The 20,508-nt window shown below is 46.9% G+C and overlaps 1 protein-coding gene across 4 annotated transcripts in view; it reads right to left on the bottom strand.

Moving 5' to 3' along the window:
- HCCS (holocytochrome c synthase) overlaps positions 1–20,508 on the bottom strand; it is a 135,872-nt gene that overhangs the window by 47,526 nt on the left and 67,838 nt on the right. The window lies entirely within an intron of this gene.

The following is a 20,508-nucleotide window of genomic DNA, read 5'->3' as shown; positions in this document are numbered from 1 at the left end:
ATGGAAGTTTGAGGTGTGCTATGTAATCTAAAATCTCTGTGTCAAGTCCCTCAGTTCTAGAGGCTTATAGCGTAGTATAGTATTGTATGGTCGAAATCTGTTTGCAATTGCTGTTAGAGCCGCGATAGGTTCTCCTAACTCATCATTAATTACTGCCACCCCCGCTGTCTTCCTACGTGTTTCAGTTCCGAGTCTGCTGTTTCATGGTTCTCTTTTAGTATCTCTTGGAATTCCTCCTGCTATTTTTCATCAGCATCTGAGAGGAACCTACATTCCAGTGCTGTTAATTTACCTTCTAGGTCTGCGAGTCATTGTCTCAGCGCCCGAAGGACGCCGGAGTGTTTGGTCATAGTAATGCCCCTAATGTAGACTTTGAAAGTTTCCCAAACCACTGAGAAGGAACGAACCGACCCTATATTGTGCTAAACGAAATTTGTATCCCTTCACGGATTTCAGATTTAAAAACGGGGTCTAATAAGGAGTGGGGGGGGAGAAGTGCCAAGTAAAAGGCAGGACATGTTTACTTGGAGTCTCCAAGACCAACAGCACTGGAGAATGGTCAAAGAAAGTGCGCAGAAGCACTACGCAGTCCCGGACCTATGCATACAAGCCCGCGGAAGCCAGCCAATAGTCAATTCTAGTGTGTAGGTTGGGATAGGAAGAGTAGTGTGTATATTCCCCCCTATCAAGAGATCTCGATCTCCAGACATCGTTTAAGTCTAACTGCGTCATCGCCCAATGATTACTCGGGCAGTTGCTGTGAGGCGCCTGCCCAGGCCGGCCGACTTTTCCAAATGCGGAACTAATATGCAATTAAACTCCCCACTCCATAACTGGAAGGCCTTCCCATAGCTCCGCATCTTTTCCATTATCATTTCATAGAACTTGGGGTTATCATAATTTGGACCATATATATTGCCTACGATCAAACCCAGCCCTTTCCCCCAACATCTCGAGAGAAGATATCTCCCCTCGGAGTTTGATTCTAATGGCTCCAATCGTAACCCTGTCTTCAGGTTAACCCAGGTAATCATGCCTCGGGCATGAGACAAAAACCCGCTACGTGGACATTACCCATCAGCCCCCTGCAAGTAAGCATTCTACTGTTGATTGGCAAGTGTGACTCCTGCAATAGAGCAATATCAATATTATTTCTGGTGAGGTAGGCCAGAATCTTCCTCAGCTTTGTATTATCAATCAGGCCTCTAAAATTCTAGGTCAAAGTGTTAATCTTACTAGTTAGCATCAGCTCCAAGTGATAAAGAGTAGTGCCAGTGTTCATGCAATGGTAGTGTCGTCTCGCGATGTCATGTGATGTGATGTGGGTGTTCTACTCAAGAACTGGACTGTTACTTCTGTGACTGTGGTATAACTTTTAGCGTGTCTCCGAGTCTCCCATCCCACGTCATGCATACCCCAACTCTGCGCTGACGGAAAACCCCTAACACACCCTTTGCTTCAACTAAATAAGCAAACAATTATATCAAACAACAAATGCAAACAAAAAAGTTCAAGTTTGTAGGTCACACTCTTGGGCAGATGTTGCCTGAGCCCTATACTCTCTTTCACACACCAAGTGTGTTGCCTAGTCTGTTCGCTGCTTATAGTGTGCTTCATGTCAGCTTCGCTACAGCAGCATGGTAGGACTTAAATCTCAACATGCGGGTCAATCCTTACGCAACCTGTCGCACCATTATTTATACAACGCTAAGAAACTGCACAGTACCCTTTCAGCTGCTAAGAGCCATTCACATCTCACTAAGTTTACGTCAACTGCTCCTCTGAGTTCACTCAATTATAACATTTCCTGCCACCCCACCAGACGAGATATTAACTGGCAAGGATATGAAAACATCTTTCAGTCCTGCTCCTCTAGACCGCTTCCATTAGCACCCTCATGAATCGGCGAGGCAGAATGGTGGGCTCTGTCCTTTGCCCATTCCTTCAGGGCTCTCTGCAGGATTGTAGGGTCAATAAAAATGCCGGAGCGCCCGTCTATTGACTCGCAACCTTGCAGGAGAACATGCGTAGTTCTGATTTTGTTCACGTAATTCCGTCTTCAGCGGCGCAAATTGTCTGTGCGCCTCCTGCACACGGACCATAAAATACGGATAGAGTGAAATGACAGACCCCTCATATTGCAGTAATTGTTTTGCTCAGTTTAACTATTTAGCGATGATAGGCCTCAGTGCTGCACCAGGGGGGGAGAGAGGGAGGGGGGGCAAAGAGCGATGCGCACCCTCTACTACAAACATCGTACAGAATGTCTCGTGCCCCAGCAATGTCACTAGGAGCTTCTCCATAAATAGTTCCATATTGCCCATATTGGTGGACTCCGGAAGGCCCGTAATTTGTATGTTGCTTCTACAGGAGCCAGCTTCTACATCCTCTGCCTTATCTCGTAGAGTCGAAAGCAATTTTCCCATTTGCTTCTGCTCAGTCTAATTCTGTCTGGGTTTCCTCTACTTCCGTGACCCATCGTTCCGTCATGTCTTGCTGTTCTGCTTGCTTATCCATGCGTTCTGTCAGCGGTCTATGCATTGCGCCAGAGAGTCAATCTTACTGTCAATAGTTGACAAGCTCTTTTGCAAGCTCTTTTGCATCGCGGCTAGCATGGAGCCGATCCAAAGAATCTGGTTCCTCTACGTGAGCATTCAGGCCCACTTCTGGATCCTGCTCACGGAGCCTAGATTTGCGCTGTTCGAAGTGGAGCTTTGGCTGCATCTAATCAACCTTTCCCATGGTCACTGCGGCAGAGTTTCTGCTGCTCCTCCAGTGGCGTCTCCGTGCACCCAATCAGGTCGCTAGGTTACACCGCTATGCTTCACAGCTATCTGCCGCCACTGATTTCACCAAGTGGTCGTGACTGTGGCCACCAGTAGGTACAACGTCGTACTGAAGTCCTATGGGGAGGAGGCCACCCAATACTTCTTCCATTTGGTATAAGCGCTATCAACACTCCAGATGCGATGGCCGTCTCCAACACACCAGCTCTGCGTCAGGCAATCCCAGTTGGCAGTGGGGCTGTGTGACATCTGATCCAACAGCAGCGTCTCGTATATTCCAGCTAGTATCCCGTTCCAAGTTCAGCTCATATTGTTCACCAGTTCCCCACCGCGTTGCATAAATATGTCAGCCAAACGTAGTTAGCCGTCGCATGGTCAGTTATTCACTGCTATTTATTATGCGCTAATGGTTCACTGATTGGGTTTAGATGTTGGGCTGAGGATGCCCGAAGTCCGCCTCTGTGTGGTGTGGGTTATAAAGAATATCCCCTATTCTAGACTGGATGGCTTTCTAAAATGTCCGCCCGCACAAACTGTCTGCCCGGGGAAGAGGAGTGTATCAAATATACTGTCAGCTCATGAGAGAATGTGAAAGCCCCAAGGACAGTTCACGCAGCCAGTCGTTTAGTGAAGACGCGGTGGCGCAAAGTGTCTTTGGTTAGGGGCCAAGCACCGGCTGTGTTATCTGAGCAGCAGCAGTCTGCGGTTATCTATTTTTAGGTAGTCCGCCTCACCGCAGTTTCGAAGTGCGGATCGCTTTCGTACATGCAGCAGGGTAGGTCCCAGAAGAACAAGTTACCTACCTTCGGTAACGCTTTTTCTGGTAGATACAGTATCTGCCTGTGGATTCCTCACCTTGTGAATATCCTCCTTGCGTCAGCAACGTTCGGAATTTTTCTTCGTAGCACGCCGGCGTGGATGACGTCATCGGAGTACAGCATCGCACGCGACTCCGTCTGACGTCACCGACTCCTTATTAGACCCACGTCGGCGTGATGACGTCAGTTCCGCCCTTTTTTCCGTGCCTTCGAGGCACCCGGACGGACCAACGACAGTAAATATACATATATACAGCGTACACAGTACATACAAATCAAAAACTGCACACAAAGTGCGCAGCAAAAGTATCAAAAACCAGAAAATATAAATACATAAAACCAGATATAGCAGAGTGGACAACGGGGAGGCGGGTGGGCTTGTGAGGAATCCACAGGCAGATACTGTATCTACCAGAAAAAGCGTTACCGAAGGTAAGTAACTTGTTCTTCTGATAGATACATCTGCCTTGTGGATTCCTCACCTCGTGAATAGAGTCCCACAGCAGTCCCCACTCCTGGAGGAGGGTGTCCACTCTGCTAAACCAGGATATCTTGGAGGACAGAGCGCGCGAAGTGGCCGTCCCTCCTCACCTCGGTATCCAAGCAGTAGTGCTTCGCGAAAGTGTGGAGGGAGGCCCAAGTCGCGGCTCTGCAAATGTCCTCAACAGGAACACCTCTAGACAAAGCAGATGTTGCAGACTTTGCTCTAGTTGAATGTGCTCTAATACCCTCAGGAGGGTCCTTACCCGCCAGGGAGTAGCAAATCTTGATGCACAGGATTATCCACCTGGAAAGTGTGCGCTTGTGCACCGCTCTGCCCTTCTTGCAGCCAGCAAAACCCACGAAGAGCTGATCGTCAATACGATAGTCTTTAGTCCTATCAAGATAGAAACTAACTGCTCTCTTAGGGTCCAAGCGATGAAGCCTCTCCTCCTCCTTGGAAGGGTGCGGGGGAGGATAGAAGGTAGGAAGGGTAATGGATTGACCTAGGTGGAAGGGAGTTACCACCTTAGGAAGAAAAGCAGCCCTGGTCCTGAGAACCATTCTTTCAGCATGAATGGTCAAGAACGGGGGTTTGGAACTAAGAGCCTGAAGCTCACTTACCCTCCTTGCCGAGGTAATTGCAACCAAGAAGACCGTTTTAAAAGATAGAAGCCTCATCGGACACTTGTGCAAGGGTTCGAAGGGAGAACCCATCAAATAGGTTAACACAAGATTCAAATCCCAATGAGGAACAATAAACGGAGAAGGAGGAAACTTATTAGTGAGACCCTTCAAAAATCTTAAAACCACTGGAGACTTAAAAAGAGAGGGCTGATCCGGCAAACAAAGAAATGCCGATAAGGCTGAAAGATACCCCTTGACCCTGGCAACAGCAAATCCCTGAATGAATGAATGAATGAATGAATAATGAATGAATAAGATATTTACTGAGCGCACTGTGGCCAAGCGGCTTCCTGGCGCTGGGAGCTCTAAACAACAGAGACAGGCAGGGCCGAGGAAGTTAGCAGATGTAGGCCTGGGCAAACAAGAAGGTTTTGAGCGCTTTGCGGAAGTGTGAAAAGATGGGGATTGAACGCATAGATAGAGGGAGGGAGTTCCAGAACCGGGGGGGCAATCACAGAAAATCTTGTACCACCAGTGCGGGATTTGCGAAAACGAGGAACAGTGAGGAAGGCGGAAGTAGATGAGCGGAGGGTACGGGCAGGGGTATGAGTGGAGATCAGGGTATTGATGAATGCTGGAGCAGAGCGATCAACAGCCCGGAAAACTAGGCATCCTAGTTTAAATAGGGATCGCTGCAAAACAGGTAACCAATGAAGTGATTTAAGGACAGGAGTGATGTGGTGGGTTTTGGGGAAATGAAAAATGAGACGGGCAGCCTGATTCTGGATTGCTTGAAGACGACGAGTTTCGTAGGCGGGGATGCCCACGAACAAGCTGTTTCCATAATCAAGGCGGGAGGTAATGAGGGCCGAAATGATAATTTTAAGGGATTCGGGGGAAAAAAAACAGGAGATTTTTCGGATCAAGCGGAGGGAGAGGAAGCAGGTGCTGTGCCAGAGAAAGAGCAAACTGCAAAATGTCAGACAAATGAGCATTCAATGGGTCAACATCCCTCTCCCTACACCAAGAGACAAAATTTAGACCACCTATACGAATAGATGGACTTAGTGGAGTCACGCCTGGCAGAAAGAATGGCATCCACCACATCGTGAGGGAGACAAAAAGAATTCAAGTTGCCCGGTTCAATCTCCAGGCATGAAGGTGTAATGTCTGGAGGTGGGGGTGTAGAACATGCCCCTCCATCGGAGAGAGGAGGTCTGCCCTGAAAGGGAGACGGAGCGGCGGGTGAGAGGAGAGGTGGAGAAGGTCCGAGTACCACACCCTTCTTGGCCAATCCGGGGCGACCAATATGACTTGGGCCCGGTCCTGGCGAATCTTCCTCAGAACCCGAGGAATCAAGGGTATGGGAGGAAACGCGTAAAGTAATTGATTTCCCCAACTCAACTGAAACGCGTCCCCCAAGGCTCCTTGTGTGGAAAAGTAAATTTTGCCATGTTCCGTGTCCCTACGCTTCATCCATCATATGTTATGTGTGCATGACCAATATGCATATGTTATTCCCCATGCCTGATTAATGACGCAATTCCAGTTGTGTCCACCTCTAGTATGCTATTTTCCAGTCCTCGTGAATACTACGAATATCAGGCCTATGTAGAGTAATGTTGCCACGTTTCTCAGTGTGCACGTTATTCCATTATAAAATCCCCGTTTCTAGGCCTCAAAAAGGCCCGGACCCTGGATTCAGCTCCTGTCTCCTGAAAGCCTCGCTGAGGAGCGATACAGCCCCCACCTGTATCCTCGACCCTTCACTTACTTCCTGCCTCGCAGTGCCCGGTGCAGCTTGGCTCTGCCTCTGAGTCTGCCAAAAGTATGTTATAGTTCCAGTTATCAGTTCAGTCCTCCTCCTCTGCATTCCTAAGCTACTGAACTGCATCAATAGTTTCCGTCATTGTCTAGCCTTCTCGTCTCCATGTTAGAGAAATACTGTATTTAATGGTCATTTAGTATTCTTCATCACGCACTACATGTAGAATAATGCATGGTCCAGTCTTAGAATCAAGTTAGCTTCTCCCCTCATGACTTCTAGTTTATATCAACATGTTCCCTAAACATCAGATACCAGATAGGGTTTAGGTACATGTCGCTCCGACCCTTCAGACTCTAGTCTCTGCTCCTAGCACAGAGTTCATAGCCCCCAGCTTCTCCTAGTAACACGTCATTGCCAGTTTTCGCGCACCATTAGGTTAGAGGTCCCGGCTCCTTAGGTAGCCCCCTCCAAAGTTTCCGCCCATTCATGACATATTCTGTTACGTTTGCATCACATGTCTATGTATACTCCCAGTTACACCTCTTTTTACTGTTATCTCTCGCGACTGCTACGCGTCACGCCTTCTGCTCCACCCACTGCTACGCCTACTGCAATGTAATGCTATGTGTTTGCGCTATGTATATAAGTCAATGTTTTGTTATTGAATGTGAGCGCGCTCATCCCACACCCAGCCCCGGCAGCTGCCGGGCCTTATTGTCCTATTCCTATGCAGGTTGTCCTGATCCTGTCCTTATGCTGTAATAAACCTGCAGAAACTCCTACTACCTCGAATCTTGACTCTTATTTTATTGAGCTATCTGTTATGCTATAAGTCTAGTTAAAAATAGGGTATTATTTATTTATTTACCACATAATGGCGCCCGAATAGGGACTTGTCCTTTCCCCACGCGTCGGTGAAGCCACGCCGACCCCCTGACCCTCTGCAGTCGTGACGGAACCATACCGTGCACTGGCAGATATTTCTGCTCCAAGTATCCCTCAGGCCCACGGAGGAGACGGAGGAGGCGGTCCAGCATCCAAACGAGACGGTGGAGGAACGCGGCGAGTCCCGACCAGAGCCCAAGCCGAGAGTCCAAGGTCCGAGGTATCCGGAGGCCCACCCGTAACTGAAGTCCGAAGTCCGAAGTCCGTCGTAGTCCAGTCCCGTCCGAGGCCTTCCGTTCCGTGCTGCCCGGTGAGTACCATTGCTGGGGTAGTATCTAGACAGGACCAATCTAAATTGACTCCTGGTCCGTGGGTTGGTGGTACCCAAGCCCACAAACGAAGTGTTCACCTAGGTGGATACGGGTCTTGATGCGTTCCTTTGTGGGACCGGTATGTTCCGTACTGTTACAGCAGTGCATCCAGTAACTCTAGTCTGTTCCGTTCTCGAGAATTCTGTTCTGTTTCTGTTTTCAGTATTTTCAGGTAGTATTCTGTTCGAACTGTTATGTTATGATATTGTTTAATGTATTTCCAATGTCGTGGTATGCCTGAATTGTTTTCCCAAATTGTTATTGTTTTTCGTGTATTGTACTGTGTTCCGATTCAAGTTTAGAATGCCGCTCTTTTCCAAGTTACGTCAGTTAAAAACTAGAAAGGGTCTGTTAGAGGAAGCAGTTCCTGTCCCGCCTAGGGACAGTCCAGGTCATTTTATGTATCAGAAACATGGCATAAGTGCCATAATGTATCTAGATTTATGGGTAGAGTATACCAAACAGTTAGAAGAAAAGTATAGATGGCCCGTATCGGGTACATGGGATGCCGAATGTATCATGCGAGTAGAAGAAGCATTATGGAAAAAGAAAGCCAGACAGTCACAGAAAGATGCCATCGAGTTATGGCGCAAGGAAGCTCATAAAAGAACGGAAAAGGAAGTCAGAAAGTCAGAGTTAAGTAGAGAATCCCAAGAACGAGCCCAAGAAAGAGAATTAATCGAGATAGGTGAACAAGTCAAAGCCGAACAGTCAGACAGACAGAGGCATGCCCTTATTAAGGGTATGTATCCTCTTCTTGCCGAGGGCCTGCCAAAAGCGACCCCAGAGGCATCCAGTAATTTCCCGCCGCCATTAGTTCCGACCAAGCTACGTCACAAACCGACCGCAGCTGATATTTTTATTTCGTCCTATCTGGACGACACAGTCCCCGAATATGCAAATCCTGTCCGCGCTCCGCCAGTCCCTGTAAACCAGGTAATTCATGCTCCTCCAGACACCGGGGTGCCCTTAACAGCTCCCCCGGCCCAGTCCGCCATACAAGTACAATTACCGACCCTGCCAGGACGAAGAATGTCAGTCGACGATTCTAGTTTAGGGGCCGCAGGGGGAGGTCTTCCTCAAACCCCGCCGCCACACAAACGTTTATCAGCACTCGAATTACATGCTCAAGCATCACAGCGTACTCCTAAAAGTAATAAGTCTGTCACAGAAATCAGACAAGCCCTTAACGAATGTGTCTATGACGCAGTCCCAGGCGAGTATAATATGGTTTTATATTCCGTACGTGTAAGGAGGGTGACCGAGTATCTAGTCACCTTACCGAATATGAAAGAAGATCTAGACAGAATATATCGTTTCATCCGTACAGGGGATGATCCAGAAAGTATTGGCGAGATTATGTCTCAAAGGAAAGCCGAGATTCAGCTCATGATATTGAAGTTCCTGATCAATTGTTTAATAAGAGAACAAGATTACCCGTCTAAAGATCCCGCCGAAATGAGAATCCTGACAAGGTGGAGTGATAATATAGCCGAGGGTAAGCACAAGACCGTCAGTGCCATGGAGAGTATGTACAAGAAAATTCGTAAAGAAATAATAAGGTTACACGACCAGCGTAAAGCAGCACAAGTAAGCGAGAAAGAAAGTATCTCTGATCCTGAAGAGGAAGAGAACGAGAATCCCGCCAGAATAGCGTATGTAGGAAAATCCAGATTTCCAGATCGCCATTTACGTCTAGAACCCAAGTCTATTTTTCAACATCTAGCACCAGAACAAGGTTCCCTAGAACAAGTATTTCAAGCTACCGATCACATTCTGAAATCACGAGTCGGTTACAGTGAACTAAGTACTATGCATGAACAAGAACTAGCCCGATCAGCAGTCCGATGGATTACTGATTCTACCACTTTTCCAGACGAAATAGTGGCACAAATGTTTCTGAAATTGCCCCCAGCCGAGCAACGACTGGTGGGTATGTATATGATCCAGCACCTCATTACACTGTATGAGGGTCAACATTCTGATCCAGGTCCGTTACATGATATCCTGAACGAGTTACTCCAGTATAGATGGAGAGGTCTAGGTACCGATTTAGTTAGTGTCATTCTAGAACAGCGCCACAAATATAGAACGTTTCTGAACCCGCATTTTGTTCATGTCTCACCCCCAGAAAGTAAATCATTCTACATAGACAGACAGAATCCGTTACGAGAAGTCCACCCAGTCCAAGGGGCGGGTGGCGTAATGCAACGAGTGTTCGTATACACTCCAATTTCAAAGATGGAACTTCTTGAAATGAAGAAATTAATTCCCTGTCATGACAAAGATCCAGCAGGGTTCCATAGAGAATTAAAAGACATGCTCCGTATGGGAGAATACACTTACCCCGATATCATTAAAATGTTAAAGGTCCTGTTACCCGCAGGGGTGTATGAAAAGTTAAAGGAAAAAGAATGGGAGGTGGGAGAGAAAAAGATCGATTGGACAGCTCTAGAAGCTGAAGACAAGGCAAGAGTACCAGGTACCGGTCTTGGAGATAAATGTAAAGATTTACCAGAATTATTGATTCAAGTTTTACCCAGATTATTGACAACTAGGAAAGAAGACTGGGATGCAATCTCAGCCTGTAAACAGAAACAAGACGAGGATATTAGTGATTTTTATTCTAGATTTGAGAAATGTTTCAGTATTAATAGTGGTCTCAAGACAAGTAGTGAGTCATACCCTCACCTTTTCGTTACTAAATTAGTCGAGAATTCAAGTCCACAAATTAAAAACCGAGTTTTGAAAGTCGAAAGCACCTGGCAAGCTAATACTCCGTCCCAGATGCTCCAGATGCTCCAGTACCACCAGAATAGAATCAGGGAAGAGCAAGAGCACGAGAGAAAACGTATGAAAGACACGAAAATGAAAGTGCTAGTTGCACAATCTGTTCCTCAAGACAGTCAGAAGAGGGGTCCGAATCAAGCCAGTCATCCTGCAGCTCCCGTTAAAGGGAACTGCAATTATTGTAAACAGCCAGGTCATTTTATAAACGAGTGTGCAGTTCTGAAACATAATATAGCTACTGGTAAGACTAAAGAAAGACCACGTCCGCCTAGACAAGAACAAGTTTCACAGACTCCTCAGTCACAGAATGCACCACAGACAGTTACAGTACCGCAGCCTATTGCTGCAACACAGCATGTTACATCACAGATGTACCAGTATGCACAGTCCGAGTATCCAGAGTACCAGTCATATTCATGAAACAGCCTAGAGAGGGAGGTAGGCTTGCCTCTCATCGAGATACCTGTAGATCAAGAAGGTCCCTATGTTCACAGTCAAGTATTAGGGAAAGACAGAAAGTTTTTGATCGATACAGGGGCAAGTAGGACCACAATTAGTCATGCCGAAGTTCCAGGGGCTCCGCTCTCAGGCTCAAGAAATGTTTCCCTTGGATTTTCAGGAAAACCAATAGTTAATGAAATATCTAAGCCAGTTACTCTAGAAGTAGGTCCATTGTCCCGCACTACTGATCTGTTACTTACTAAGTCATGTCCAGAAAATCTATTAGGTATTAAGACACTGAAAGAGTTAGGTGCAGTTATTTGCTGTTCCCCAGAGGGAATACGTCTGTTCCTACGTGACTTTAAGGGTCACTATGTGTTACGAGATTTTGATTCAAGATTGTCTAATGTTCCACAACATTTATGGGCGCAAGGTCCAACTGATGTAGGTTACATGCAAATCACACCCCATCGTGTGACTCTCAAACCAGGTGTAGTGTTACCCCGAATCAGACAGTACAGATTGCCACCTGAGGCTGTAGCAGCCTTATCCAAAATCATTGACGAGCTCATGGCTCAAGGAGTAGTTGTAGAAACTGACTCCAATGTATGCAATTCTCCGATCATTCCAGTCATGAAACGTACTGATCCGAATGCACCCCCAGTATATCGATTAGTGATTGATTTACGAGAGCTTAACAAATGTATTATTCCTCAGTACCCAGTTGTTCCAGACATTTCTTCCCTGTTAACTGCTATTGATTCCGAAGCCATGTTCTTCACTGTCATAGACCTTAAGAATGCATTTTTTAGTGTTCCAATTCATCCAGACAGCCAGTTTCTTTTCGGATTCTGTTTAAATGGAAGGAGCTATATGTTCACACGCGCTCCTCAAGGTTTCACAGAAAGCCCTAGTATTTACAGTCAAGCACTCAAGAGACAACTAGACAACATTCACATGCCAACTGACACTGCCCTGCTCCAGTATGTCGATGATCTACTGATCACAGCCCGTTCTGAACGTGCTTGCGAGCGAGCATCACTTACAGTTCTGTATTTTCTAGCCGAGATGGGGCACAAGGTGTCACCTTCGAAGCTTCAATTCTGTGTCCAGCAAGTGGTATACTTAGGACACTTGCTGTCCAAGAGGGGTAGGCAGTTGACACCCGACCGTATCCAGTTAATAGCGAGTCTTCCCCAGCCCAGAACCCAGAAGGAGGTACGTGCCTTTATCGGCCTTACTTCTTATTGTAGACAATGGATTCCCCAGTATGCATTTCTAGCCAAGCCACTGATACAGTTAACGACACAGGAGGCAGCCGTATCGACTGTCCTCCCTTGGACATCTGACCATACACTTAGCTTTAACGAGTTAAAGAAAGCCCTATGTCAAGCTCCAGTTCTAGCTACACCGAACTACAGTAAGCCTTTTACACTTTTCGTTACTGAACGGGAAGGTACAGCATTATCTGTTCTCACACAAGATCAAGCAGGTCAATACAAGCCCTGTGCTTATTTTTCGAGCACATTAGATCCAGTCGCCCAGGCGTTGCCTGCGTGCCTCAAGTCAGTTGCAGCCACAGCACTAGCTATCAGACAAAGTGATTCCATAGTCTTAGGACATTCCCTGACAGTACAAGTCCCACATTCAGTAGAAGTTCTTTTAAACCGAACACAAACTCAGCACTTGACAATTGCACGTTTAACAGGTTATGAATTGACACTGTTCCAGCCACACATAGAAATCAGACGCTGCAACGTTCTGAATCCTGCTACACTGTTACCATCAGTTAGTTCAAATCCAGACCCACATGACTGTGTGGAAGTAGTTAACATTACGACGAAGCCAAGACAAGACCTGACAGACATTCCGTTACCAGATCCCGACCTGACACTTTATGTAGATGGTTCATGTATGAGAACTAGCTCAGGAGAACTAGTCGCCGCGTATGCAGTGACTACTGACACTGAAGTTATTGAAACACACCGTATTGACACCCTGTCCGCTCAAGCAGCAGAGCTAGTCGCTCTGACACAAGCCTGTACACATGCCAAGAACCTGAAAGTTAATGTTTACACAGATTCACGTTACGCATTCGGAGTTGTACACGACTTCGGAGTGCTCTGGCAGGAGAGAGGTTTCATGACTTCTCATGGAACCAAGATTCAGCATGGTCTCCTTATTCAAGCCCTGTTAGATGCCATACATTTACCGACATCTATTGCTATTATGAAATGCAAAGCACATACGAAAGTCACTGACATTATTTCCCAAGGTAATGATCTAGCAGACCGCACAGCCAAGCTTACAGCACAGACTCCAGACATTCCAGTTAATCTGACACATACTCCAGATCCGATTACATGCATGACAGTTAAGGACCCTACACAAGATGTCATAGATATACAGTTACATGCTACTCCCGATGAAATCAAGAAATGGTCCGAACAAGGAGGGGTCCAGACAGATCAAGGATGGTTAACGAAGGGTAGAGCCACATGGTTTCTCCCCGATTCTATGGTTCAAGTCATTATCAATACCGCACATAGTCCAGCACATTTAGGAGAAAAAGCTATGTTAGACAGTATCCAGAACATTTGGTTCAACAAGCATTTACGAGCTGCAGCCAAGCAGAAAGTCCGTACCTGTATGATATGTTGTCAGTTTAATCCAGGTAAAAGTGTCCCGGTGGAACAAGGTGGTTTCCAGCCCCCTGACCACCCTTTTGAGGTCCTCCAGATGGATTATATTCAGATGGAGCGATGTCGAGGTTTCAAGTATGTTCTTGTAGTTGTATGCGCTTTGTCCAGGTGGACAGAAGCATATCCAGTCCCAGATTACACAGCCGCGACCACTGCCAAGCAGTTGGTTCGTGAATTTTTCCCTAGATACGGACTCCCTAGAGTCGTATATTCTGATAACGGTCAGCCATTCTCCTCAGAGTTAATGAAGCACGTTTCCCTGTTGTTAGGGTACCAGTGGAAGTTTCATTGTGTACGCCATCCTGAAGCAGCTGGACTAGTCGAAAGGCATAATCAGACTCTGAAAATCCGCATTGCAAAAATATGTAAAGACAAGGGTGTGGACTGGCTAGTAGCTCTGCCAGTCGCTTTATTTTATATGCGTATGGTCGCACATTCCAGATCAGGTCTGTCCCCGTATGAGGTCGTATTCGGCCGCCCCCCTAACATGTGGGGTACTCCTAGACCCCGAAGTATTACCGATGTTTCATGTAATATGCTGACAGATTACCTAGCTTCCTTGATGTCTGCCCTCAACTCATGTCGTTCACAGGTTGCCGCCGCATTTCCAGACAATACCGAGGTGGCACCGCACGAGATCGTTCCAGGCTCCCTTGTGATGATCAGAAATTTCGACAGATCAAGTCCGCTGGAACCACGTTGGAAAGAGCCACGCCAGGTCCTCTTGACCACCCGAACTGCCGTCAAGTTGGAAGGCAGGAAGGGGTGGGTCCACCTTTCTCATGTAAAACTTTTCAAAGGATTGAAACCAGCGTCTAAAAACATTTCCCAGGATTCGAAAGACTGCCAAAATATTGCTCTTAAGGACTGTCCCGCACAAGACATTATTACAACCCCTCCCTTGTTAGAGAAAACTCCGCAGCAGGAGTATAAGTTAAAGCTCAGGTCTAATAAGTCAGTCGGTTTGATTGTATAAGTCCTCCCCTAGGTGAAACGGTTAAATTGTTTCTGACATGTATAAAATAGACCCCCATAGTGAGAGAGTCAGTCAAAGTTCAATTAAATGTATCGTTTTTCTGAGTTTCATATTATTTCTCAGCATAATGATTTCCTGCACTAGTTACGCACTTTTCCTGTGTTTTCCAGTTCCTCATGCAAATATGTCTGCTAATGCTACAGTAGAGCACACGTTTAGTGATCTGCCCCCTCATGAACTGTCCTACCGCCTCGCTATGCGTAATAACTCATTTATCCGTATGTTACATTATTCACACCAGACCAGCAATGCCACTAATTGTTGGGTGTGTGGTCGACTCCCCCCTTTTCAGACACCGAAGGGAGTTCTGCCACTTTTTCCTTATCCATTCTCACACAATGGTTCGTGTGGAGCATGGTCCACGTTAACGTCATCCTCAACAGATATGTCATTTCTTAACAGTACATGTTTTCCAGACAAGCAAGGTCTCCCCCACAGAACAGGTTTAGATTTAGAAAATGAAGTATATAATTTAGGAAATTATTCGTCGAATTTCATGGTCCTGAATGTTCAGTCTGATACTACTCCAGACTTACCTGCTATTTCAGTACTACCTGTCAAAGGCGAATTATGTGTCCGTAGTTATGGTTCGGTACGCATAGGTCATAGTGAATGTACTACTGTTGTCAAATATGGTGACAGTGGGAAATCTATTTTCAAAGCTTCACGTCATTCCTATTTTATTTGTGGTCAAACTGCATATGTCCGTCTGCCCCTCGATTGGGAGGGAACCTGTTACATTGCCTTCCTACTGCCACCTGTTTTTCTAGCCCCACCTGACTATCATAGGAATTCCTTCCTAGTACATACCAGACACAAGAGAAATCTCCAGATTGTCGATTATACTGAAACTGCTGCAGAGCAATTCATTGATATTGATAAAGGTGTGTTCCCTTATTTAGGCACAGTTGTAAACAGTAAGCTAATTCGTAGGTTAACAAGAACCCTTGAAGCTGTAGTAGATGAGACTGCCTCTGCTCTAGGTAACCTAACCGAAGAACAATCTGCTATGAGATTTGTCGTTTTGCAAAATCGTCTTGTCCTTGACGTCATACTGGCCGATAGGGGCGGGGCCTGTAGAGTCATCGGATCTAGTTGCTGCATTTTCATTCCAAATAACGCGCCGTCTGTTTATTCAGCTATAACCAGACTCCATAAGATTGCCCACCTGTTACACCAAGATCCAGGCACCTGGACATGGTCCGGTTGGTTCTGGAATGTAATTTCCGTATGGGGATGGAAAGTCCTGTCCTTTCTAGGTATTGCAGTAGCGATCATATTAAGCTGCTGCCTCTGTATACAATGTGGCCCTGCGATTTGCAGCATGTGTGCTACCTCTTGTATTCCTAGTCCCAAGCCCCGTTCTAAATCCCGTTCCAAGACAATTCGAGATGAGCAAATGGTACTGTATGAAATGATAGATGGTATCATGAAAATTGATGTTTCCTGATGGAAACGTAGTGACAAGGAGGGAATGTGGAAAAGTAAATTTTGCCATGTTCCGTGTCCCTACGCTTCATCCATCATATGTTATGTGTGCATGACCAATATGCATATGTTATTCCCCATGCCTGATTAATGACGCAATTCCAGTTGTGTCCACCTCTAGTATGCTATTTTCCAGTCCTCGTGAATACTACGAATATCAGGCCTATGTAGAGTAATGTTGCCACGTTTCTCAGTGTGCACGTTATTCCATTATAAAATCCCCGTTTCTAGGCCTCAAAAAGGCCCGGACCCTGGATTCAGCTCCTGTCTCCTGAAAGCCTCGCTGAGGAGCGATACAGCCCCCACCTGTATCCTCGACCCTTCACTTACTTCCTGCCTCGCAGTGCCCGGTGCAGCTTGGCTCTGCCTCTGAGTCTGCCAAAAGTATGTTATAGTTCCAGTTATCAGTTCAGTCCTCCTCCTCTGCATTCCTAAGCTACTGAACTGCATCAATAGTTTCCGTCATTGTCTAGCCTTCTCGTCTCCATGTTAGAGAAATACTGTATTTAATGGTCATTTAGTATTCTTCATCACGCACTACATGTAGAATAATGCATGGTCCAGTCTTAGAATCAAGTTAGCTTCTCCCCTCATGACTTCTAGTTTATATCAACATGTTCCCTAAACATCAGATACCAGATAGGGTTTAGGTACATGTCGCTCCGACCCTTCAGACTCTAGTCTCTGCTCCTAGCACAGAGTTCATAGCCCCCAGCTTCTCCTAGTAACACGTCATTGCCAGTTTTCGCGCACCATTAGGTTAGAGGTCCCGGCTCCTTAGGTAGCCCCCTCCAAAGTTTCCGCCCATTCATGACATATTCTGTTACGTTTGCATCACATGTCTATGTATACTCCCAGTTACACCTCTTTTTACTGTTATCTCTCGCGACTGCTACGCGTCACGCCTTCTGCTCCACCCACTGCTACGCCTACTGCAATGTAATGCTATGTGTTTGCGCTATGTATATAAGTCAATGTTTTGTTATTGAATGTGAGCGCGCTCATCCCACACCCAGCCCCGGCAGCTGCCGGGCCTTATTGTCCTATTCCTATGCAGGTTGTCCTGATCCTGTCCTTATGCTGTAATAAACCTGCAGAAACTCCTACTACCTCGAATCTTGACTCTTATTTTATTGAGCTATCTGTTATGCTATAAGTCTAGTTAAAAATAGGGTATTATTTATTTATTTACCACACTTGCATCGGATACTGGAGACTGCAGAATGACAGGCAGTGAGCATTCTCGCGAGTGGCGAACATGTCCACCCGAGGAGTCCCCCACATCTGAAAGATGTCGTGAACAACCTCCGGGTGAAGCCTCCACTCGTGGTCGGCAGAGAATGGCCGACTGAGAACATCTGCACGAACGTTCTGAACTCCGGCCAGATGATTTGCCATCAGACAAATCTGATGATCCTGAACCCAGAGACGCAGAGCCTCTCTGCAGAGACACTGCGACCCTACTCCTCCCTGTTTGTTGATGTACCACATCGCGGTCGTGTTGTCCGTCAGGACCTGAACCGACTGACCGCGAAGGGAAGGGAGGAAGGCCTTGAGCGCCAGACGTATCGCCCGCAACTCTAGAAGGTTGATGTTAAGCAACCTTTCCTCTGGAGACCAAAGACCCTTGACCTCCAGATCCCCCAGATGAGCACCCCACCCTAGAGTGGATGCATCCGTTATAACAGTGGCCACCGGAGGAGGCAGCTGAAAAGGCTTCCCCCGAGACAGGTTGCCTTCCACGCCCCACCAAGACAGATCCGCCGCAGCTTCTCTGGAGATCCTCACTGACTCCCCGAGATCTCCGTTGTGTTGATACCACTGCCTGCGGAGACACCACTGGAGCGCCCTTATGTGCCAGCGTGCATGGTTGACCAACAGAATGCAAGAAGCCATCAGACCGAGCAGGCGAAGGACCTTCAGGACTGGAACAACCGCTCCATTGTAGAATAAAGGAATCATTTCTTGTATGTCGCGAATCCTTTGAGGTGGAGGGAATGCACGACATACAGTAGTGTCCAGTACCGCACCTATGAACAGGTTGCGCTGGGAGGGCACCAGGTGAGACTTGGGTACGTTTATCGAAAAACCCAACCTGTGCAACAACTGAGTTGTCTCTTGCAGATGATGGAGCACCTTCTCCGGCGACTCTGCCTTGATCAGCCAGTCGTCCAGATAGGGGAACACAGGAATCCCCAACCTTCTGAGATGCGCAGCCACCACTGCCATCACCTTGGTGAAAACTCGAGGCGCAGTAGTAAGTCCAAACGGAAGGACCGCAAACTGGTAGTGCTGCGATCCCATAAACAACAACGGTACCAGAGGGTCTCAAAAGGGTGTGCCCAAAAGAAAATAGAAAGCCAACCAATCCCTAGAAACCAAAGGGATGCGTCACAGAAAATTCTCAGCAGGATGAGAAAAATACCCATCAGTCACCATACGGATCCGCCCTTCATCATTTGGGATTTTATCCGTACCACCCGTCTGAGAAGCTCGGTGCCACACTTAGAGGTCAACCCGGTGGTAAGGGGGTTCCTCAGAAGGTATAGGCAATGACAGTATGGTATACCACTCGATGTTAATGAGTGGCCAGAGACATGGGACTGGGGTGTGCAGTGCTAGAAAAAGTGAAGGAGTGAGAAAACCAAAAGGGAGTGTGTTAAAATTGGTTTGAAAAAAGCACTTAACAACAATTTTATTCGGTGTGTGCTTAACATACCAAGGTTAAAAATCAATGCAACCTAAGGCTGTCTCATTATGTAGACCACCTGAGGTAAAAATGGTCAACTAGTTTCTGCAATTCTGGGACTATTGTGTCCTTGCATTCATCAGGACCGAAATACAATAAAAACTACTGCACCAAGTGAACTAAGTAAAGTAAAGGGTGACACCAGGATAACAAAAACAAGTGCACAGGTCACCTGAATGCTCCGGGTGCCCTTACAGTCTGTGTTGATCACTCGATCTGTAAGGTAGACTGACCTCACCCCACCTGGCAGCGGCTCAGGGGAAGATGAAGCACCGCTCTATCCGTCGGTACTCCAGGGCCGGCGTCCTGGCCGACTGGGGAGGTGCTGCGATCCCACCATAAAACGGAGATACTTTCTGTGCGACTTCAGAATGGGGATGTGAAAATACGCATCCTGCAAGTCGATCGACACCATCCAGTCTTCTTCCAACAGCGCTTGAAGTACCTGCGCAAGTGTGAGCATTTTGAACTTCTCTTGCTTGAGATAGAGGTTCAAAATCCTGAGGTCCAGGATTGGACGTAACCTGCCATCCTTCTTGGGGATCAGGAAATACCGGGAGTAGCACCCCTGACCCCTTTCCTGCTCTGGAACCACCTCTATCGCACCTTTTTGAAACAGCGCCCGGACTTCCTCCTGCAGGAGAAGCAGGTGGTCCTCCGAACAATAACCTTGGCAAGGAGGGTAATTGGGAGGGAACTCCTGGAAAGGAAGAGCATACCCATTTTCTACGAGATTGAGAACCCAAAGATCTGATGTAACCTATTCCCAATCCCGTAGAAAAGGAGTAAGCCGACCCCCTACCGGACCCGCATGATCCAGAATGGCGGATCTAGGGCTGCTTTGCTGTTGTAGGTGGGGGGTGGGTATTATTGGAGGAAGTAGAGGAGGAGGAGGCTTGGCGTCCACGAGCACGTCCCCTTTGTTTACCTCTGTATGATTTATGGCCTTGCTTATAGGAACGAAAAGTGGATCTACCAAATCCTCTAAACTTCCTAGTGGCAGAACCTCTAGCCTGAAGACCCAAAGACCTTGCTATAGCCCGGCTATCTTTGAATCTCTCCAAAGCCACATCCGCTTTCTTTCCAAAGAGGCCTGTTCCATCAAATGGCAAGTCCAATAAAGTGGATTGTACGTCTGTTGAAAAATCAGAAGATTTCAGCCATGCAGCCCTTCTGGTGGCAACAGTAGAACCCATAATTCTGGCAACAGAGTCCGCCGTGTCCATGCCACTCTGAATGACTAAGCGGGCTGCAGCTTGAGTGTCGGAGACTACTTCATTAAAGTTCTTTCTATCATCCTCAGGAAGCTTAGATGACAAGTGCTTCACAGAGTCCATCAAAGCATGAACATATCTCCCAAGTAGGCAAGTAGCATTAGTAGATTTTAGAGCCATGCTACTTGAGGAGAAAATCTTTTTAGCAGACTGGTCCAATTTTTTTGAGTCCTTGTCTGCTGGTACTTGAGGAAATGAACCTGCCAATCTGTTGGAACAAGCGGCCTGTACCACCAAACTCTCAGGAGAAGGATGTGAAGAGAGAAACTCGGGGTCACCAGGTGCCACTCTGT

The sequence above is a fragment of the Lissotriton helveticus genome, chromosome 1_1 (genome assembly GCF_964261635.1).
Source record: "Lissotriton helveticus chromosome 1_1, aLisHel1.1, whole genome shotgun sequence".
Taxonomy (NCBI): Eukaryota; Metazoa; Chordata; class Amphibia; order Caudata; family Salamandridae; genus Lissotriton; species Lissotriton helveticus.
The sequence above is the reverse complement of the archived record's forward strand: the minus strand, read 5'-3'. Positions and strand labels throughout refer to the sequence as shown.